The sequence below is a fragment of the Oryctolagus cuniculus genome, chromosome X (assembly GCF_964237555.1).
Source record: "Oryctolagus cuniculus chromosome X, mOryCun1.1, whole genome shotgun sequence".
Lineage (NCBI taxonomy): Eukaryota > Metazoa > Chordata > Mammalia > Lagomorpha > Leporidae > Oryctolagus > Oryctolagus cuniculus.
In genome coordinates, this window is record NC_091453.1 from 13,779,999 (window position 1) to 13,804,137 (window position 24,139).

Sequence of the window (24,139 nt, forward strand, 5' to 3'; positions counted from 1 at the left end):
AGCTGGTTAAGACATGACTTTAGAAGTTGGCATCCCATATTGGAGTGCCAGTTTGAGGCCCAGCTACTCTGCTTTGGATCCAGCTCCTTGCTAAGGTGCCTGTGAAACAGCGGATGATGGCTCAAGTACCTCGGTTCCTGCTACCTACACGGAATACCTGGATGGATTTCTTGTTCTCTGGCTTCAGCCTGGCTCAGCCCTTGTTTGGTTCTCATTTGAGGAATGAAGCAGTGAATAAGATATCCTTTCTCTCTCTCAGTCTCGCTCTCTCCCTCTCTTGCCCTCTCTTTGTCAATGTGCCTTTTCAAATAAAATAAGTAAATCTTTTTTCTTAAGTTCACTTTCTCACTCTACAATTTCAATTAATTCTGTCTATTCAAGGACTCTAGAAATAAAATAAATTCATAACTCTAAATTAAGCATATCATGATTCTTAATTTGAGTCTGTCACTCTGCATATTCACTACAGTTTAAAACGATTTACAAAAACTTGTAAAGTCATCACCTATATAATGATAGTTAGATAATGGACAAGGAAAATATATAGCAATTTGAAACATATAATTAGCAGATGTACCATATATCTTTATCCCATTTGCAATTTCATCATTTATAAAACTTATTCATATGAATTATTATATCAAACCAAGAACAAAACAAAACTCTGTGGCCTCTTGATAGACAATATAACTAAACTGTTACTTCAAAATAAGTTCCAACTGAGTCTTAATCAAGAAGAGTAGGTGCTCATATTAACATACTAACAAAAGTAATGCCAGTTAATTAAATTGTAAAAAGATTCAATTTCTGACTGATTCAGTATAATTTATTCAAATATCTAGAAATATAATTGCTTTTATACTATTGCCAACAACAACTGAAAAATCATCTTTCCTAATTTTATACTTACATACTATAATAACTGTGCAGGGGAGCTTTTTAAAAGGACTCCATTCTTCTAATTATGAAATGATTCCAAAATCAAATCATTTTCCCAAACTAACTGATCACATATAAATTTTTTTAAAGATTTATTTAGTTGAGAGTCAGAGTTAGAGTTAGAGAGAGAGAGAGAGAGAGAGAGATCTTCCACCTGCTGGTTCAATCTCCAGATGGCCACAATAGCCAGGGCAGGGCCAGACTGAAACCAGGAGACAGGAGCTTCTTCCAGGTACCCTTAGTGAGTAGCAGGGGCACAAGCACTTGGGCAATCTTCCACCATTTTTCCCAGGGAAAAACATTACCAGGGAATTGTATAAGAAGTGGAGCAGCCAGGTCTTGAACCAGTGGCTATATGGGATGCTGGCATTGCAGGTAGAAGCTTTACCCACTATGCCACAACGCCAGGCCCAAATCACATGTAGTTTTAAAAGCATATATTTATACATATAATTTTCATATATATAGAGTTAATTTTATGATCGTCTTTAATTTATTTCTGTTTTCATTGTTGGAGGGCTACAGCAACCAAAATGCTGAAACACCATCTGAGACCGAAGAAGTCAAATCACTATTATAAACTAGCCTCTGTCCTCCCCACTGAACCCCCACCTGGGTGTTCATTGATTAGATTTAAGTCAATCTATTATATGAATAGTTCCCTTGTTGAAGTCACTGTGCAATCTTCATTTTCATTAACAATGGTTATTCATCATTATAATGATTTCATCTCCAGCTCCTGTGGGATTAATAACAGCAGGTACTTGAGAGCTCACTATTTTTAACATTGACTACACTGATAAATAGCAACTTATTCTTTTCATGATAGTCCCTTATTAGCTCTAGCTATTTCCTTAGATAATTGCAAAAAATACTTTTATGTGGATTATTAAATTTTACTCCTTAAACTGCAATGACTTAAAAATAGGACAAAACAATTCCACTGTATCTTTCAATAGGAGTCCTAGTGGTACATTCCTTAATTATTAGGTTATTTTGCTTTATTTTTTCTAGCTTTTATGTAAGAAGAATATTCAAAGCAAAACTGACTTAGGGAGTTGTTATAATTATTAGTGGTCTCAAAATTTTGTTTACTCAATTTGACTAGGGAATGGAAAATAAATCTAAGTTTATATTTGTATTTTCCTGGCATTACCAAAATACATGTACAATCTTTTGCTATGGCACAAATGCCCTCAATAAGAAATCCAACAACGGCAACAGAAAAATAACAGACTGGAATGAATAGAAGTATAGAAGAGCATAAACTAAGTTTCACATTCTCTTATTTCCTTAACATATTCCTTATTTAAACCTCCTTGGGCTGTTGCAAGGTAATGAAGAATATTTTCAAAGTCATACTACAGAAGGCCAGTGCTGCGGCTCACTAGGCTAATCCTCCGCCTGCGGCACTGGCACCCCCGGGTCTAGTCTCAGTTGGGGTGCCAGATTCTGTCCTGGTTGCTCCTCTTCCAGTCCAGCTCTCTGCTGTGGCCTGTGAAGGCAGTGGAGGATGGCCCAAGTGCTTGGGCCCTGCACCCGCATGGGAGACCAGGAGGAAGCACCTGACTCCTGGCTTCGGACTGGCGCAGCTCCGGTCATTGGGGGAGTGAACCAATGGAAGGAAGACCTTTCTCGTTGTCTCTCCCTCTCATTGTAACTCTACCTCTCAAATAAATAAATAAATAAAATCTTTTAAAAAAATTGATTGAATTTTGTTTGGGTAAATTCCCAGGAATGGGATTAAATTCAATGATCGTTTACAGCCCTGTCCAGTCTCTACTGTTGAGGAACAGTGTTTTTACCTTCATACCGTTTGTTAAACACTTTACTTAGCGTAGGGTTAACCCTATGAGTATAAAGTAAACAGAGAATAGATCTTTCTAAAAATTAAGAGTGGGAATAGGAGAGGGAGAAGGAATAGGAGAGGGAGATGGGAGTGTGGGCAAGAGGGAGAGTAGGATGGGAAGTATCACTATGTTCCTGAATTTGTATATATGAAATACATGAAATTTGTATACCTCAAAAAATTGATTCAATGTCTTTGTTAAGTAACTGTTCAGCAAGTTTGAATACTTTTGCGATTTGTTAATTTTATCTAAATTTCTTAGTTTTCATCAAGTAATCATTCATAATTTCATTTAATTATTTTTTTATGTCTCCTGCATTTGAAGGGATTATCCTAACTATATCACTTATAAATATTGTCATTTTTTCTGCTCAACTCTCTGAGAGAACCAACCAATTTTAATTTTGCTTATTATCTCCTATTATATATTACTCCCTTTCTTCTCTTGTTTTTAGATTTAGTATGCATTGAAATGTTCTACTTTTGGCTGGCGCCGTGGCTCACTAGGCTTATCCTCCGCCTTGCGGCGCCAGCACACCGGGTTCTAGTCCCGGTCGGGGTGCCGGATTCTGTCCCGGTTGCCCCTCTTCCAGGCTAGCTCTCTGCTGTGGCCAGGGAGTGCAGTGGAGGATGGCTCAAGTACTTGGGCCCTGCACCCCATGGGAGACCAGGAGAAGCACCTGGCTCCTGGCTCCTGCCATCGGATCAGCGCGGTGCGCCAGCCGTGGCGGCCATTGGAGGGTGAACCAGCAGCAAAGGAAGACCTTTCTCTCTGTCTCTCTCTCTCACTGTCCACTCTGCCTGTCAAAAAAAAAAAAAAAGAAAAAAGAAATGTTCTACTTTTACTATCATTTCATTATCACCTTATAGTATTAATATAATTTATCATTATATTTATAATAGTTATATACTGATAAGAGAAGAATCTGTTTTTATTTCCATTTATGATCACATAGCCACCTTTTATAAACTTTTAATGTGTAATTGAGATGACTGTGTACTCTGAAATTCTCCTCTAAAGTCAATAAACAAATGAGGCCGGCGCCGCGGCTCACTAGGCTAATCCTCCGCCTAGCGGCGCCGGCACACCGGGTTCTAGTCCCGGTCGGGGCGCCGGATTCTGTCCCGGTTGCCCCTCTTCCAGGCCAGCCCTCTGCTGTGGCCAGGGAGTGCAGTGGAGGATGGCCCAGGTGCTTGGGCCCTGCACCCCATGGGAGACCAGGAAAAGCACCTGGCTCCTGGCTCCTGCCATCGGATCAGCGCGGTGCGCCGGCCGCAGCGCGCCAGCCGCGGCGGCCATTGGAGGGTGAACCAACGGCAAAGGAAGACCTTTCTCTCTGTCTCTCTCTCTCACTGTCCACTCTGCCTGTCAAAAAAAAAAAAATTAAAGTCAATAAACAAATGAAACAATTTTAAAACAGACAAGGAGGGGCCAGCATTGTGGCATAGCTGATAAAGCCACTGTCTTTGACACTGGCATCCCATATGGGGTCCAATTCTAGTCCCAGCTGTTTCACTTCTGATCCAGCTCCCTGCTAATGTGCCTGAGAAAGTGGTGGAGGATGGCCCAAGTGCTTGGGCCCCTGCACCCATTTGGGGGACCTGGAAGAAGCTTCTGGCTCCTGGCTTTGGAACAGCCCAGCTCTGACCATTGTGGCCATTTGGGGATTGAACCAGAGGACGAAAAAATATCTCTGTCTTTCCTTTACTCTCTGTAACTCTGACTTTCAAAATAAGTAAAATAAATCTTAAAAAAAAAAAAAAAGACAAGGGGGCTGGCGCTGTGGCTCACTTGGCTAATCCTCTGCCTGTGGCACCGGCATCCCATATGGGCACCAGGTTCTAGTCCCGGTTGCTCCTCTTCCAGTCCAGCTCTCTGCTGTGGCCCAGAAAGGCAGTGGAGGATGGCCCAAGTGCTTCGGCCCCTGTACCCACATGGGAGACCAGGATGAAGCACCTGGCTCCTGGCTTCGGATCGGTGCAGCACCGGCTGTAGCGGCCATTTGGAGAGTGAACTAACAGAAGGAAGACTTTTCTCTCTGTCTCTCTCTCTCACTGTCTAACTCTGTCAAAAAAAAAAAAAAAAAAGACAAGGAGTGGAATAGGCAATCTGCAAAAGAAGAATGCCAAAAATGCAATAAGTATAAAAGTTTCTAAATATCACTATTACTTGGAGAAAGACACATTAAAATAATAATGGCATACTTCTAATTCTAAACCCCCACTTCAATGGTAAATATAAAAATTCAAGAATAAATAAAACAAAGCATGTGTTGTCATGGACATAAGGGACTTTGATGTATCATTCCATTTTGTTCAAATTTCCATCGTTCCTGTTAAATGAGTTTTCTGTTCGATCATGCTCCTTTCTAAGGTATCTATTCTACTTGAAGAGTTCTTATTAATTTTCAAAATTGATTTTTAAAATGGGCTGCCATTGTCTCTTCAACTAATCCTTTTCCTCTAATATCCCCCCTCTTTGGGACAACAGAATCTGGTGAAAATCATGTGGAAACTTCTTACTCTGTTATTTTTACCTTAACATCTCTTCTGCTTTTTTCTTTCATCTGTCTGATTCTTTTAGTTGTGTTTAGTTTTAGAATTTCCTTTTTTAAAGATTTACTTATTTATTTTGAAAATCAGAGTGAGAGAGAGAGAGAAAGAGAGAGAGAGTCAGAGATTTTCCCGCCGCTGGTTCACTTCCCAAGCATCCACAATGGTCGAGCTGGGCCAGGCTGAAGCTAGGAGCCAGGAGTTTCTTCCGGGTCTCCCACATGGTGGCAGGAGCTCCAGCACTTGGGCCATCTTCTACTGCTTTCTCAGGCACATTAACAGGGAGCTGGATCACAAGCGGAGCAACTGGGATGCAAACTGGTTCCCGTAAGGGATTCAGGCATCACCGAAGTGGTGGCTTTACCCACAATGCCACAACACCAGCTGTCGCTCCCCCTCTTCGTGGGGGAACAACACTAAACCCTGCGCTGTTCTTTTGTCTGCTCGGCCCTTCCTGGGTTTGCTGCTGGTTCTTCCCAGGTTGGCTACCGACCCTTCCACCTCCGTGGAAGGGCGGTTCCCCCTGCCACTTTCCCCACTTCCGCGGGGGAGCGGCACACCGCCGGCCGGCTCTCTCGGGGCTGCACAGGTGTTCCCCTTAGATGTTCCTGGTGCATGTTGTCTCTCTCCTCCTTTATAGTCCTCTTCCACCAATCCCAACTCTGCTACCCACACGCCGAGTACGCTGCTCTCCTCCAATCAGGAGCAGGATCAGCTCCTGCAGGTCATCACTCAAGTTGGCGAGAGGCAGCTGCATAGAAGTTGTTACTCCCTTCTCAGCGCCATATTGTGGGAGAGCAGATGCATAGAATAAGTCTTAATTCCAGTAACAGTCTAGTCCGAGTTGCTCCCCACAACCAGCCCCTATAATTTCCTTTTTAAAAATACACTATTACATTTATGTGGTTTCTAGTTCTCTGTCAGAGAACAGAATACTCTATCTCTTTTAAGAGGAAACCATTTAATTACACAACAACAAATGTACTGAAAAATGATTGACAGTGGTTGAGTAATAGCTGAACATCAAAGCCACAAGTTAATGGCTTACCTTGAGACGGGGTATATTACACCATGAGACGGGGTGTGTTACAAAACCCAGTTTGGCTCTGGCTCTTGGATATACCTCTCTAGCCATGTGATGTCCAGTGTGCCCTCAGGATTCTGCAGAATCCCCATCAAGAAGACAGTTTTTGCCAGATGCATCCAATTAACCTCCAGCCTTCAAAACTGTGAGCTGAATAAACTTTTATTCTTTAAAAATTTCCAAAGCTTTAGTATTTAATTGTAGGAACAGAAAGTGAAATAAGATGGTAGGCTTTCCTTTTGAGGTGATGGAAATGTAAAGACTACCGTGGTTGCTGTGGCATAGTGGGTGAAGCTGCCTCCTGCAGTGCCGGCATCAACTGTGGACACCAGTTTGAGTCCCGGCTGCCCCACTTCTGATCCGGCTCTCTACTGTAGCCTGGGAAAGCAGTATAGGATGTCCTGAGTCCTTGGGCCCCTGTACCCATATGGGAGACTAGGCGGAGGCTACTGGCTCCTGGCTTCAGATTGGCACAGCTTTGGCCATTGCAGCCTATGGGGGAGTGAACCAGCGGATGGAAGACCTCTATTTCTCTCTCTCTCTCTGCCTCTTCCTCTCTCTGCGTGTAACTCTGATTTTCAAATAAATAAATAAATATTTTTTAAAAAAATAAATGATCTTTCAAAAAATAGAGCCAAAAACAGATATATGCATTATCTTCATTATTTGAATTTAAAATGATGGCTTCTCAGGGCCTTATGTTAATTTGCACTCTAGTTAATAATTACTTTATGGTATTTAAACCAGAAAACAAATAAAGCGTTCACCATAGATACGGAGGCAGACTGACTTGTCCTTTATAGATAGGTCCATTTTAATTTGTGCCAAACTCATACTGGGAAGTATTCAATAGTTTGACTATGATGGTGCTTAAATGGTGTCCTTCTGTTTAAGTATTTGATAGTTGCAATGATAGGCAAAAATATCACACAGCATAACGATTATCTTTGCTCACTTAATCATTATGATCATGTTTTCAATGAAAACAACTGCCAAAAAAAGCCCTGCACCATCTTAAGTTAATTTTACATTTGACTTAATTTCTCTAAATTGAGTTTAATTTTATTTTTATTTTAATTCAACATATTTTTGATTCTAAAATAGTAACATCAAAGAATAATATAAAACTCCTGGATCTATCACGTGTCTTTTGTTTATTTAACAGCAATGCTCACATAATAACATAATACACTTCTTTTTTTAAAAGAGATTTATTTAACTGAAAGGCAGAGTTTTATATATATATATATATATATAGAGAGAGAGAGAGAGAGAGATAGAAAGAGAGAGAGAGAATCGATCTTAAGTCCACTAGTTCACTCCCCAATTGGCTGCAATGGCCCACGGCTGGGCCAAGCTGAAGACAGGAGTGTGAAATTCCAGGCTCCCAAATGGGTGGCAGAAGCCCAAGTATGTGGGCCATCCTCCACTGCTTTCCCAGGCACATTAGCAGAGAGTTGGATGAGAAGCAGAGCAGCAGGGATTCAAAGGGCATTGTGATATGGGATGCCAATTGAATGCTGGTGGCCCAAACAGTGACTTAACCTGCTACATCACAATGCAGGCTCTGCATAACTTTTATTATTCAGAAACAGTTACTACCCATTCTTGAAATTTGATTTTAGGCCGGCACTGCGGCTCACTTGGGTAATCCTCCACCTTCATCGCCAGCACCCCGGGTTCTAGTCCTAGCTGGGGTGCGGGATTCTGTCCCGGTTGCTCCTCTTCCAGTCCAGCTCTCTGCTGTGGCCCGGGAAGGCAGTGGAGGATGGCCCAGGTGCTTGGGCCCTGCACCTGCATGGGAGACCAGGAGGAAGCACCCGGCTCCTGTCTTCGGATCGGCACAGCACGCCAGCCGTGGCAGCCATTTGGGGGGTGAAGACCTCTGTCTCTCACTGTCTAACTCTGCCTGTACAAAAAAAAAAAAAAAAAAAAAAAAAAAAAGAAATTTTATTTTAAACATAACTTATCTATGAAAAAATCTTGGAAGAAGAGCACAGTAAATACAGGTTGATACTTAATTCTAGAAACTTGGATAATTCATATTCAGAAAGAAATGTGATTTTAGGATATTAGCAGAAGACTAAAGAATTTTAGTGCCTATATGAATGTAAGATATTTACAGAAAAGATAAAACAATTGCATTAAAGAAATCTCGAATTATATCAAATGCCCAGTTATAGCCTATGGTACATGTAAAATAGATTCAAATTTTAAATCTTATGCATTAATTAAATGAATTATTCATAGTTTGCCTTGCTAAAATAGAATAGAAAAATTTGTAATAAGAGAGCTAAGTCTATCATGATAGGAATTTATATACAATAAATATTATAATCTATATTTTTGAACCAGTTTTTTATTGTGTTGGTGGTCATCTTATAGCCTTGATGTCCATTCAGTTGACAAAAATAGTATTCATATATATGGCCATACTATATACCACCATCAGAATCAACTGAAATTGTTAGCGCTTTATACTGATTTTTTGCCTTCAAAAAAATAAATTAGCATTTTTCAATTTTGTCACCATAACATATCAGATGGAAAAGATGTCATTGTAGATTTAGGTTAAAGTAGGAGGGAAATGGGGGCCGGTGCTGTGGCATAGTGGGTTAAAGCCCTGGCCTGAAGTGCCAGCATCCCATGTGGGCACCAGTTCGAGACCCGACTGCTCCACTTCCGATCCAGCTGTCTGCTGTGGCCTGGGAAAGCAGTAGAAGATGGCCCAAGTCTTTGGGCCCCTGCACCTGTGTGGGAGACCCAGAAGAAGCTCCTGGCTCTCTCTCTGTCTCTGAGGAATGAACAATCAGATGGAAGACCTCTCTCTCTCTCTCTCTCTCTCTTTCTCTCTCTCTCTCGGCCTCTCCTCTTTTTGTGTAACTCAGACTTTCAAATAGATAAATAAATCTTTAAAAAAAAAGAGGGAAATGCATTGGAAAAAAAATTGCACCAGGAACTACTAGTTCTGTTAAATTTATATAGGTACATTAAATGTCACAGTGTGTTTTGACTTTGAGTAAGGTTAATAATACAACTTCATTCTCTGGAGACCATAGTTTGTTAGTTGTTTTGATCCTGATGTTAAAAGAAAACAAGATAAAGTTGCTAACCATAGTATGGATCACAAAATGTGAAAATTTTCAATCCAGTTATTTTACATTGGATAAAGTTGAATAGTATTTATTATAATTATATATTATCATTATAGAATATCCCTGGATAAATGTATTTCAACATGGTTTGAACAGTTACTCTATACCAGGCATTGTATGAAGTGCTGGTATACAATAAAAACCAAGGAATGATCTTTGTTCTTTAGGAAACAATTTCAAATACATTCAAGTAAATTAAAACTCTGTATTAAAGTATACTGAGTTCTCCATAACTTACATTACAGTAATAATAAAGTAAAATTAATTTGTCTGCTTTTCTGGAATTTTCAGCATGTTCATAAATTACTATTTCTGCGTTTAACACTTTTTCCCCAGCTACTTCAAAGCTAATTGTACTAGCTAGCTACTGTTGAAATAAAACATCTTATGAAAAAATGTATTTTTCTTAGTGGCTTATAGTTTGACTGATGTAGGCTTGACTTAGCTAGTAGCTAGTAGCTCATCTGTACTTGACACCAGGTAATAGACCAAGTTTAAATATGCTCCATGTGTATCATTCTTCAACACAACTTGAAAGGTCAGTGGATATCTGGGGCATTTTTTCTCATGGACATGGCAGGAGTGTCAAGAAGGCCAAGCCAAAATGTGATAAAACATCTCACGTCTTCAGTTACAGCACTTCAGCTAACATCATACTAGCCATGACAAAACATAGGCCCAAGTATCCAATTTTCATCAGGTAAATATTTTAACCACTGAGAGGCTGTGGTCACAGACTGGAATAAATGCTTCCATGAAAAGAAAATAATTTTTCCATTCAATTATTGTTTATAGCTGTTGTCTGTATTCCCACTACACTATGGTCTTTTTGCTTTTTACTTGTTAAACTTTTCATTTGGCTAAATATTAGACCTTTTTATTGTCATATAATTTTAATATATGTTAAACAAAAGCTAAAAAGAATGAGAAAAAGAAAGAGGGTAGGAAGGAGGAAGGAGAAATATCATTATGTTCTTAGGATTGTATCTACAAATCACATTGAACCTGTTAAAAACTAATTAAAAATTAAAATAAAAACACTGATAAAGTGGATACAATGAAATAAACTAGGTAGCATAAAAAAGGAAGAAAAAAAAGTACAGGATAGCATCAGTAAATCAACTTACCTCATTGCCCCTTCCTGATATTGTTATTTTTTTGTCAATGTTGCTCCTTCTGTCATAAGCAGTGATGATCAAGTTTCACCATTATACTACTGAGGTTGCTTATATCTATTGTTAAGTTGCAGTTTTAAGTTAAATTAATGCTTTATAAGATCACTCTCTCGAGAAGGTGATTACACGGTTGTGTCCTCCCTTGGGGTTGTAGGGATTTTTATCTTGGCCTACAATTTAGAAAATATTCAATACATAAAGAATATTTCAACCACTAAAATTAGAGTGTTTTTTTTACAAAAACAACATATGTATTTATTAAAACATATTTTATTCACTTCCTTAATAATGTTGGCAGTAACATCAATTAATGAGACTTTATAGGAAATTATTATGAATATTGACATTTATTTGAAATAAGATAATGTGTGTAATATTAATTTATTATGCTTCTCCCTATTACATTAAAAATAAATGTATTTTTACTCATAAAAATAAATGTATTTTTACTCACTTCCAATACAAATAATAGCTGGTAAGTAACTTCTAGTAGGCACGAAAAAAAATTGCAAGATTTTCAGAACATTTATTATAAGATTGTAGTTACAATAACAAAGTATTTCTATCTTTCAGTAAGTACTATTAATCAAATTTAAATACATTTACCAAAGTATTTATTACTATATATTCCATATAATACAAAGGAAATAGATTTTAAAGGATGGCTTACTATTACTTTATTTTTTAGAGCTTTCTTTATTTGAAAGGCAGAGTTAAAGGTAGAGGGAGAGACAGAAAGACAGAGAGAAAAACAGAGATCTTCCATTCAATGGTTCACTCCCATAATGGCCATAACAGCCAGGGGTGGGCCAGGCCAAAGCCAGGAGCCAGGAGCCAGGAGCCAGGAGCCAGGAACTCCATTCAGATGTGCCCTGTGGGCAGTCAGGGCCCAAACACTTGGAGCATCTTCCACTGCCCGACTGGAAGTGAGGCAGGGCATGCTCAAACTGGGACTCATGGGATGCTGGCATCACAGGCAGCAGCTTAGCCAACTGCATCACAATGCCAGCTCAAAATATTTCCACAAAGGAAATATTTTACTCAAAGTATTTAATAACTCCTTCCCATTATCTTTGGAGGTCCTTTCTGTAAAGTTGTACCCAAAGCACAAAATTTGAAATAACTATAACACTTGTCTGGAGACTTCAAAGCAGGTACATCTGTGCAATGTCGATTGAACTGCAATAAGAAATGTGTGTGTGTGCACGTGTGGCTGGGTGTGTGAGAGAGACTTTCCAAATTGAAATTTTTGTAGCGGGACAAAAATGAAATGCATACAAAGAAATCAAACAACCAAATAAGAGTTTATACAAACCAAGAACAATCAATGGTTTTATAAACCTTTCTATGTATCAGTTCAGATGTGGAAGAATTAAGCATTAAATGAGCAAGTGAGCAGATAGGTTCTTTCTTCAAAGTATGAAATGACTAAAATAACTGCCTAAGGTCTGTAGGGTACTAATAGTATATAAGCATATTGCTGAGTATTTTTGCACCTCATTTCTCTCAAGTTTCTACATGCTCGTAAGATACAATTGATACAAATGAAAAACACACTTTTTAATAGTGAAAATCTAGAATCATTTACTGAGTATCTAATACCAAACAGAGACTCTAATTCTGGTAAGCTGTGACCTGCTAAAAACTGATTTTCAATGTTGCTCTATAAGCTTCATAATGCTTAGCATTCACCAAGCCTGCATACTGGCTAGTATATAAAATGAGTAAGATACTGTCTCAGGTTTCAGTTCCAAGGCCATAGCTCTCTTTTTCTTAATGACAAAGTTGTTTCTAGCATTTCCGAGATGCAAGCACATCTTGGGATGATATTTCCCTAAATACAAAAATTGCTTTCTGTTAAAAGCTGCAAGTTTAGTTTAGGGCAACCAGCACTGGAGCTCTTCCAAGACATGTAAGCATAGCTAACTGCAATACAATAGCTATAACCTTCATGAAATTTCTTTTTTTACAAGCTTCAGGGGTGGGAAACATCCAGCCCATGGACTTAAAAGGCCCACAAAATCATTTGGTCTGGCCCTGACAAGGCAACCATAGGTGGGACTCAAAATTCATTAAATCTATAGCAGGCTGATTTTTAAGTTGACAATTTTGTATGGCTCATGAATGATGTTACAAATATCCAAATGGCCCTTGGCAGGAAGAATTCCCCACCCTCCTGAAGCAGTTATCAGTAATCTGACTGGATGGTGGTATGTCACTGGCAAAAGGGCGGTCCAGATCCTGGAGGCCTTCTTTCATCAAAATGCTAGGGTTATAACTCACTTCACACACTCTTATTGTATTAATGACTATTCTTCCCAAGTTCCTGAAAGAATCTGTTTAAGAAGGCATTGGATGGGTTGTGTGTTATAAGAAATTTTCCATTCCCATATGCATTCTCTATAGGAAGAAGGGAAGATGCATCCCAGTCAAACTGTTGTAATGAAGTTAAAAAATACGGAAAGGACATAGGGAACAGAAACATATTTTTAAAATAATCTAGTTGAAATTTTCAGTGAGTTGGCAGTAACAGAAAGTGAAATGAACCTCCAAATAATAAAAAGTCAATGTTCCAATTCAGGAGCACTAAGTCAATAGAAAATAGTTGCACTCAGCTTTACCACATCCTGGTCAGAATTCTTATAAAATATTCTGCCGTTCAGCTCAGCTATTCCATCTCTGGGTTATTCATTCTCACAGGAACTTCTCAAATATTAAAGGCTTTCTGGGGTCCACTGTTCTGCATAGATGTTGGGTTGGACCTGGCAGCAATTCTCACTGTTCCTCAGAAAGTTCATAAACGTGTGACTAAGAACACCAGGCAAATGAGAGATGTGCTCACTTATCAATGAATGTGCCCTATTCAGACAGCCAATCCAGCGATCAGCTCATAGGAAATCATATCACTGGGCAGGCCCAATACCATCTGAATCCAAAGTATGTTTGAAGTGACCTATGTCACAAGTCCTCCTTTTCTCCATTAATTCTCAGAGTAAAAGGCAAAGCCGCTAGTTGCAATCAGGCAATCTTGGCCAAGCAAAGACTAAGAAGAGCAGGGCAGGAATAATGTGACATTGGGTCTATCACAAAGAGTGAGAGGCCACCCATATGCCAGAGCTGTTTGTAAGAAATTGTTTCCTAAGCTCACCCATATAACACTTCAAATGCACAGATCATGTTCCATATTAGTTCAAAGACGCTTTTCTTCCAGTAAATAATAAACAAAAGATAATATTAGGTGTTGCCCTGAATTAACATGACAATGCAATAACCATTTAATAACAAAATAACTGATTGTAGTGTGAACTATTCCTTTGGCACAGCACTGTGTTCTAGGCTGACTTGGAAATCATTCATAGTTGTTTCCCTCATTTGCTACAAAACTCAATGAACCTAAAAATCAAAGTCATTTTTTTGCTCAAGGTAAGAAGGGAATTAGAAAGGGATTGGGAAAGGGCTTGTGAGGAGTAAGAATGGCTCTGGGTAGATGGCGAGAGTGACCTCACCGGCTGAGGCACTGAGCCCTCCGGCGTCCTCCTTATAGTCTGGAAAAAAATAACAGATCATGTAGCCATTTGGAATGTTGCTTCCGGTGACTGAGTCCACAAGATTGAATTTGAACATGACACCACATCAGGAAAATGAGTAGCCTATGTAGGTGGGAAGGAAGAGATAAGAATGGATGTTCATATTAGTGGGCAAAGAAACTTTCTGTGTTGGAACTGCAAAGATGAAAGCAACCATAAATACAGATGCTGTCAGTGGCTTTGCTTATGAATATACTTTGGAAATTAATAGGAAAAGTCTCCAGAAATATATAGAGAACAGATCAAAAGCCACCAACACTTGGATTTTATACTTGGATAGTGAGGACTTTAGAGTTGTTTTGGAAAAAGGCAACTATACATGTATGGTGCAATGGTAAAAAAAAAAAAGTATACAGAAGGTGAATTTGTGGACGATGGGACTGAGACACACTTCAGCTCTGGGAATCATGACTGTTACATAAAGGCTGTGAGCGGTGGGAAGTAGAAAGCAGGGATTATTCACATTCTCACTGTGGATAACAGAGAAATCCTGGAGACTCTTGAGTAACTTCATGTTCATGAGTTTTAATCTTCAGAAGTAAGGATCAGGACTTTTTAATTACTGTGGTAATTAAATGTGGTCAATATGTACATACTAGTACATTTAGTCAGCAATGCTTTTATTTTTTACTTGAAACTGAATGTTTCAAGGATTAGGAAAATGTATGTACAATCAAAATAATATATTATTTTACAAATAATGTAAACTCTTTTTAAAGCCAAATGGAAAAGAAAATATAGACCAAAATCACTGATATTATACAGTGGTAGCTTTTTTTTTAAAGATGTATTTATTTATTTGAAAGGCAGAGTTACAGAGAGGCAGAGGTAGAGAAAGAGAGAGAGAGAGAGACATAGAGAGAGAGAGAGAGAGGTCTTCCATCTGATGGTTCACTCCCCAGATGGCCACAACGGCCAGAGCTGGGCCAATCCGAAGCCAGGAGCCAGGAGCTTCCTCAGAGTCTCCCACGTGAGTGCAGGGGCCCAAGAACTTGAGCCATCTTCTACTGCTTTCCCAGGCCCTAGTAGAGAGCTACATTGGAAGTGGAGCAGCTGGGTCTCGAACCAGCACCCATATGGGATGCCGGCACTGCAGGCGGCGCCTTTACCTGCTACACCACAGCGCCCGCCCCAACAGTAGTAGCTTTTACTCTAATAAAGACTGCAGGGACGGCATTGTGGCACAGCAGGTTAAGGCCCCAACCTGCAGCGCCAGCATCCCATATGAGCACTGATTCGAATCCCAGCTACTCCTCTTCTGATCCAGCTCTCTGCTATGGCCTGGAAAGGCAGTGGAAGATGGTCCAACTCCTTGGGCCCTTGCACCCATGTGGGAGACCCAGAGGATGCTCCTGGCTCCTGGCTTCAGATCAGCTCAGTTCAGCTCAAATCTGGTTGTGCCATCATTTGGGGAGTGAACCAGCAGAATGGAAGACCTTCCTCTCTCTCTGTCTTTCAAATAAATAAAATAAATCTTTTAAAAAGAAAAGACTGCAAACAAAACAGAATGGCTAATTCCCTCTATCTTGGATTAGGAGTTGGGACAAGACAATGTAAATGACCATTGCATTTTCCTAAAAATCCAAAGGTCCAAATGACTCCACCATGTAACCATAGGGGATAAGAAGCTTTAGAGAAATGTTATTATATCCATCTTTGAGAGGAGAAAACTGAGACCATGAGACCAGGGAGGCCTATTCAGGCTGAAGTTCCAACTGCTCCCCATGGACAAAGGCCTAGCCCTCACTGTCCCAGGAATGCGGCAGAGCAGGACACAGGAACATTACAGGAGATCAACAAAGGTTGTGGAAAGGGACTATATGTGGGTACTTCAAAAAGTTCATGGAGAATGGAATTAATAGATGAGTCTATGGGATGCAAAAGTTTCAGAAATCTATGCTTACAAGGGGTCTTCAAAAAGTTCATGGGAAAAGTATCTACTGACTTAAACATTTTTGTACCAAAATAATCTTGTATTTCCATTTCCATGAACTTTCTGATGCGCCAACATACTATATATCTCCTTCTCTGAAATGACATATCCGAGTTAGTAATAGTTAAAAGTACACTACTGAAGAAGCCATTTGTCATTTTTCCTTATATTTTCCTCTATAAATAGGCTTTTTCCTTTTCCACACATTTTAAATAAAAACCTACAACAAAAAATATTCCTTGCAAGATTCTCATTTTTTAAATATATGTTGTGAAAGCACATCCACTGTCAGACATGGCACATGACATACTCCCATCTCTTGACTAAAACTCCATGAAATGAAATACATGCATAATGAAATAGTATATTTATAACAGCCTGCAAAAATAAAACAGTGTCATTAATGGGTATGTGTAAAGGGAGACTATAGGATAGACTAGAACAGTAAGCTCCTTCCCTGCTCTTCTATCTTGATCCAATCTTTTTTTTTTTTTTTTTTGACAGGCAGAGTGGAGAGTGAGAGAGAGAGACAGAGAGAAAGGTCTTCCTTTGCCGTTGGTTTATCCCCCCAAGTGGCCGCTGCGGCCAGCGCACTGCGCTGATCCGAAGACAGGAGCCAGGTACTTCTCCTGGTCTCCCATGGGGTGCAGGGCCCAAGTGCTTGGGCCATCCTCCACTGCACTCCTGGGCCACAGCAGAGAGCTGGCCTGGAAGAGGGGCAACCGGGACAGAATCCGGCGCCCCGACCAGGACTAGAACCCGGGGTGCCGGCGCCGCAGGTGGAGGATTAGCCCAGTGAGCCGCGGCGCCGGCCCATTGATCCAATCTTAAACTAAGTTTTAAAAATGAAAGATATTTATACCCATAGTAATAACAAACTAGACTCAGTGGAAGGTGTGAATAATTCTGCCTCACATAAGAAGCAGGATGATGTTAGAATAAGGCTTCTCAGAAGTGATATTCAAACACACATGCATTAATTTTCCACCATTTTAATTACAATCCAAGTCTCTGCAATAGTTGTATGTTTTCATCAGAGAAAAGTGCCCACAAAAAAATGGTCACAAGGGGCCAGTGTTGTGGCATAGAGGGTAAAGCCATAGCCTACAGTGCTGGGATACCATATGGGTTCCAGTTCAAGTCCTGTCTGCTCCACCTCGGATCCAACTCTCTGCTATGGCCTGGGAAAGCAGTAGAAGGTGGCACAAGTCCTTGGGGCCCTGCACCCACATGGGAGACCGGAAGAAGCTCCTGGCTCCTGGCTCCAGCCTGGCCATTGCAGCCATTTGGGAAGTAAACCAGCAGATAGAAGATCTCTCTTTCTCTCTCTGTGCCTCTGCTTCTCTGTAACGCTACTTTTCAAATAAATAAATAAATCATTTTAAAAAGGTCATAAATAAAGCCGGTGCCGCGGCTCACTAGGCTAATCCTCCGCCTTGCGGTGCCGGCACACCGGGTTCTAGTCCCGGTCGGGGCGCCGGATTCTGTCCCGGTTGCCCCTCTTCCAGGCCAGCTCTCTGCTATGGCCAGGGAGTGCAGTGGAGGATGGCCCAAGTGCTTGGGCCCTGCACCCCATGGGAGACCAGGAGAAGTACCTGGCTCCTGCCATCAGATCAGCGCGGTGCGCCGGCCGCAGCGAGCCAGCCGCGGCAGCCATTGGAGGGTGAACCAACAGCAAAGGAAGACCTTTCTCTCTGTCTCTCTCTCTCACTGTCCACTCTGCCTGTCAAAAAATAAAAATAAAAAAAAAATAAATAAAAAAGGTCATAAATAATTAACTTAGAAGGGAGGAAAGATTAGTGAAGAATGCAACATCAAACAAGTTGAATTTAAATACAGATAAGAAGAAATGAGGGGGTAATTATTCAATAACTGTCCCTTGATGCTCTAGGGGAGTAAATAAAATACAATATAACATACTATCTTAAAGTTTTAGCAGCAAAACTACCTAATATAAAAATTTTAAAATTAATTAAAAATTTTAACTATTCAAGGGGTGCTTATATAGAGAAAATTAGATTCTTAATATAATACATTAAATATGAGACACAAAATATACTATGCTTGAAAAAGAGAACTATAAAACTCAGTAGAAATTTTATTTGTGAATTTTTCAGTTATTTTGATAGTTTTAGGTTTGCTTCATGAAAAATAAAGGCTATTCTTTCTTTCCAAATTTAAAAAAATCAAGAAAAGAATAGCCTTATTCTACAAACCAGGATATTGTATATTGCTAATATACTTTAGACATCAGAAAATGCTAATTTTCACATGAAATATTAAATCCTATCCTACCTTATGATTAAGTTTTTATTTGTAAAACATGTTATTAAATAGTGCTTGTTTAAATGAGTTCTAAAATTACATGTTTTATTCCCAATTCCTTTCTAAAAACTTAGCATTTACAGAATTCATCTGTAATACAAACTGTATAAACATAAACTCTGAGAGCTGAAATAATAACAATCTTATCTAGATCATGGAAATGAGGAAAATGATAAGTATGTTTTAAAGCCCTGGATTTAACCATTGAAAACCATTTTCCTAAGTTTTTTTTTTTAAATACTACAACACCTCAATTTTTTTTAAAGATTTATTTATTTACTTGAGAGGAAGAGTTACAGATAAAGAGAGGGAAGAGACAGAGAGAGAGGTCTTTCATCCCTTGGTTCACATCCCAAATGGCCTCAGTGGCCAGGGCTGGGTGAGGCTGAAGCCAGGAGCCAGGAGCGTCATCTGGGTCTCCCACATGGGTGCAAAGGCCTAAGTACTTGGGTCATCTCAAGCAGCCGGGACTCAACCAGAGTCCATATGGGATGCTAGCGCTGCATTAATGAGAAAGGAGTCTCATTCACATAAAGCCTGCATATTTTCTGTGAAATTCACATTACCATTTGAAAGTTGGCTATAGATTATACCCAAATCTTAATGTTTGACCAAATCTCTTTCCTTTAGACACTGAAATTCTATTCATGCACTAGTTTGCCATTTGTAAAACTGCAATTCTGAACATGTCTCACAAATATTTGTATTGTACAGATCTGGAGTTATCTCATATCCTATTCTGTTTTTCTCAAATGTCCTAAAAGCCCTTTCACTGAGAGTTGTCTCTAGGGAACTTATCACCTTCTTAAAGAAGTGCAACATTGGGGCCGGTGCTGTGGTGTAGTGGGTGAAGCCTCTGCTTGCGCCACCGGCATTCCATATGGGCACCAGTTTGTGTTCTGGCTGCTCCTCTTCTGATCCAGCTCCCTGCTAATGGTCTGAGAAAGCAGTGGAAGATGGTCCAAGTCCTTGAGCCCCTGTTCCTGTGTGGGAGACCCGGAAGAAGCTCCTGGCTCCTGGTCTCAGATCCGCCCAGCTCTGGCAGTTGAAGCCATTTGGGGAGTGAATCAGCAGACTGAAGACCTTTCTCTGTCTCTCCCTCTCTCTGTCTCTAACTCTACCTCTCAAATAAATCTTTTTTTTTTTTTAAAGAAGTACAATATTAAGGGAGAAACTAGAAGCCATGTTTATTTGAAATGAGAAACAAGTCCTCAACTACCTGTAGATCTTCTTAAAATAATTAATAAGCCGGCGCTGCAGCTCATCCTCTGCCTGTGGCGCCGGCACCCCGGGTTCTAGTCCCGGTCAGGTCGCCGGATTCTGTCCCGGTTGCCCCTCTTCCAGGCCAGCTCTCTGCTGTGGCCCGGGAGTGCAGTGGAGGATGGCCCAAGCACTTGGCCCTGCACCCCATGGGAGACCAGGAGAAGCACCTGGCTCCTGGCTTCGGAACAGCTCGATGCACCGGCCGCAGCGGCCATTGGAGGGTGAACCAACGGCAAAAAGGAAGACCTTTCTCTCTGCTTTCTATATTTCTCCACTCTGAAGTTCCCACTGAATGCCTTGGACAAATAAGCTTCTATTGGGAGGTCATCCATCCCTGGAGGTTAACCAGACTTTTTCTCTAAGTAGGAAAGTATGCATAGAATATTTTTTCAAAATATCTATTTATTTTTTTTTTTGAAATGCAGTGTTAGAAAGAGAGAGAGAATCTTCCATCCGACTCATCAAGTGGCCACAACATCCAGGGCTTGGCCAGGCTGAAGCCAGGAGCCAGGAGCTTCTCTGACTCTCCCACGTGGGTGCAGGGGCCCAAGTACTTGGGCCATCTTCCATTGGTTTCCCAGGTGCATTAGCAGGGAGCTGGATTGAGAGTGGGGCAACTGGTACAGGAACCAGTCCCCATATGGGATGCCTGTGCTGCCAGCATCATCTTAACCCACTATGCCGCAACCCGGGGCCCCTGGCTAGAATATTTTAAAAGGCATAAAATCCCAAATGATTGGCTTCTGGTTGTACACTTTTCTGAAGCTGATTTAACTGAGAAAGCTGTGAGTTTACAGGGGAATCCCTCTTTCTTTACAACAGAGTTACAGACTGAGTTTTCTTTGCAATTGTCACTCATCCTTCATCCTACTATAGAGCATTGTCCTAGAATGTGAAAAGCTCCAGGGCACCAACAAAAGTTTAAATTTGAACCAAGGAACCATAAACATGTTAAATTTCCTGGAGTTTCTAGTTTTCTATAGGCTTCAGTTATGAGACATCTGTTGGAAATTCAGTTTAATGCTATGATGAGATATTCTGATTTTGGATATGGGGTAGAGTAGGATGCTAGGAGTAATGATGATTTTTATTTAATGACTTTTTCTCCTCCATCAGACTATTGTTAATGAACACGTCTCCATTGAAGGAGCGTTCTATGAGAGAAAAGTAAAGAAAGATCTTGTAAGAAATAGTGAATACTTAAAATGATGCTTTTCTACACATATAAACATGAGCAATTCTTTTTAGTTTTTCTCAATACTCATCCCCAAGGGTAATTCATTAACCAGAAAGAAATTCACCTTTCAGCAACATTAGTGATTGGTGATCCTAATACTGACATATGGGAACTAGAAGGTTTCAAATGGAAACAAATTAAGACACACTGAATAAAACTCAAAGACAAAAATTTATATGATTTATTTCATATTTAGTATAAGGTTTTGATCATGACATTAAAACTTATGCTATCAATCATATTATTAAATATTTGTTCACTTTATACTCAATTCTCATTTCATCCTATAAAATGTTTAGTATTGTCTACCACCCATTAACAAGGTAAATTTCTATCAGATTTTATTTCTTCAGGAAGTGTAATTTCCATAAAAATTTAGTTTTAATAGTTATAAAATTTCATAATGTATAATTTTTCAATTAACTGGACATTAACCATCATTGTAAAAAAATAAATCCACAGGATGAATTTACCCCTTAAATCCTTGTGCTCATAGGCATAAAACACATGCCTATGTGTGCCTATGCATGCCACCTACATACATACAGTACTTTGGTTTTCATGTATAAGATAGGATATTATACAAGAATAACTTCTAAAAGTTAAAGTCATAAAATGAACACATACTGGGTAAGCATTGTGATGTAATGGGTAAAAACACAGCCTGAGATGCGGGCACCCCATGTGGGTGCTGGCTCATGTCCTGGCTGCTTCACTTCCAGTCCAGCTCCTTGCTAATGGCCTGGGAAAAGCACCCCTGTCCATGGCAGCCATTTTGGGGAAGTGAACCAGCAAATAAATGGAAGATCTCTCTCTCTCTCTCTCACTCTCTCTCTGTTACTCTGCCTTTCAAATAAATAAAATAAATCTTAAAAAATTCTTATAGGGAGGATATTAGCAAATACATCTGTGGCCTATCCTTACACGGTATTTTCCTTTGCTCAAATTTTCCCATCTTCTTGAAATTCTTCAAGATATGTAGGAAGTGCAGTTCCTTACTCTGTAAAACTGTAAGAAACAAGAATCAGGGAGAGAATTGCGAGCAAAATAGCTAAGGCACCTATCCTTATAGAGCTTACACTTTAGGAAGAGAAACTAGCATCAAATGATCATACATAAAGTAAACTGGTACCTGAGGCAGATCCTGTGAAATGTGCATATACAAATCCCTGAAAGCGACAGATAAGGGAGATGCATCTTGAAAGAGTGAGCTGAGATCTGAAGGAAAAGTCAACTAGGAACTAAGAGAAGACAAGGGATTGGATCTTCTGGACTGGAGATGCTTTTTTTTTTTTTTTTTTTTTGTCATTTCAAAGACTCTTGGATGAGAGGGAAGATACACATACTTGATTTGACTCCCCTTTGCATTTTGTTCGCAATTTTATTGTATATTTATGCCTGACAGTTCTACTTTAACAATTTCAGTGGCAGGGGTTCGGCATACCAGTTAAGATTCTCACATCCCATATCAGAGACGGTGGGTTCAAGTCTTAGCTCTGCTTCCCATTCCCACAGATGACTCAAGTACTTGGGTCCCTGCTGGCTCCTGGCTTATGCTTCACTTAGCCTCAACTGTTGGAGGCATTTGGGAAGTGAACCAGGAGATGGGAGAGATCTCTCTTTCTTTCTCTCTCTCTGCATTTCAAGTAAATAAAAATATATAATTTTATTTTTTAAATATGTATTTATTTATTTTAAAAGAGAGAGAGATCTTCCATTCACTGGTTCATTCTCCAGATGGCAGCAGCAGCAGCCAGAGCTGGGCCAGGCCAAAGCTAGGAGTGACTTCCAGGTCTACCACGTGGGCGGCAGGGGCCCAAACACTTGGGCCATCTTCCACTAGTTTCCCAGGTGTATTAGCAGGGAGCTGGATCAGAAGTGGAGCAGCTGGGACTCCAACAGGCACCCAAATGGGACGGCGGCACCACAGGCAGAGGCTTTTCCCACTATGCCACGGTGCAGGCCCCGAATAAATAAATTTTAAACAACAACAAAAAGCTTCCGTGTAGAACTTTGGACCAAGGTGGAATAACAGAGGCTGTTATTCATCCTCTCATATGAAGCAAACCAAAACAAATACTAGTTGCAAGACACTGAACACCAGAAAACAAAGGGACAGCAATTCCTGATAAGCTGGAAACAAACAAGTGGAAGTCTAGGTTTTCAGGAGCTTATGCCCTGAGGAGAGGGCAAAGGAGGGAACCCAGGCATGAAATGACCCTGGAGGTGGGTGGAGGGCACTAAAAAAAAAAAAAAAAGAAATGACCCTGGAGTCTCCCTGGGATGGAGCTGACAATCCAGGAAGACCAACATGGCTATTGTTCTCAGAGTATTGGAGACAAAGAGCTGTACAGATAGTTTCAGAGGATCATCCTCAAGTATTATTCTAATGTCTGATCAGCAGATTCAGAAGAAAACATACTATCTAAGTCTGGGAAAGAATTACTGAAAAAGATGAAAAAATTGGTGCTTTGTATTTAATCCATGGAGTGCTTGATCAAACTGTTTGTTTTTATTGACCTGGCTTTGAAAGCAGAAGCAGTAAACTGTGTGTGGAAACAGAATGCATGGGGCAGTTTTGTAGGAGCCACAGGTAGAATATATTGCCTCCTTTTCACCTTATTCTTTGTCATTATCCTCATTATATAAGCCTTCTTTATTATTTTCTTCCTTATTGAATTTTTCTTTTAGGAAGAAACAAATTTCTACCTACATACATATATGAGGCATTCCTCTGTATCTACTTTATATTGCTGCTAACCAAAGGTGCACCTTTGAGATATTTTTCTGGGTCCACATATTTAAATCAACTTTACCCTGTAATTTGCTTTTATAATCTTATTCAATAGGATTAAATTGATAAGATTCAATTACTTCCATGGTGCCTTCGACCATGCTTTATGGCCTTTCTTCTCTGTTATGTAAAACTTACAACTTGCTCCAGTTACTTTCTGATAGTGAGTGTAATATTTTCTTATCTTTTAGATAGTACACCCATCTCATTTGAATAATACATTATTTAGTATGATGAACCTTCAA

At 39.9% G+C, this 24,139-nt stretch overlaps 1 pseudogene; it reads left to right on the plus strand.

Moving 5' to 3' along the window:
- LOC100350780 (fas apoptotic inhibitory molecule 1 pseudogene) overlaps positions 1-14,850 on the plus strand; it is a 68,605-nt pseudogene extending 53,755 nt beyond the window's left edge.
- The last annotated feature ends 9,289 nt before the right edge of the window (positions 14,851-24,139 follow it).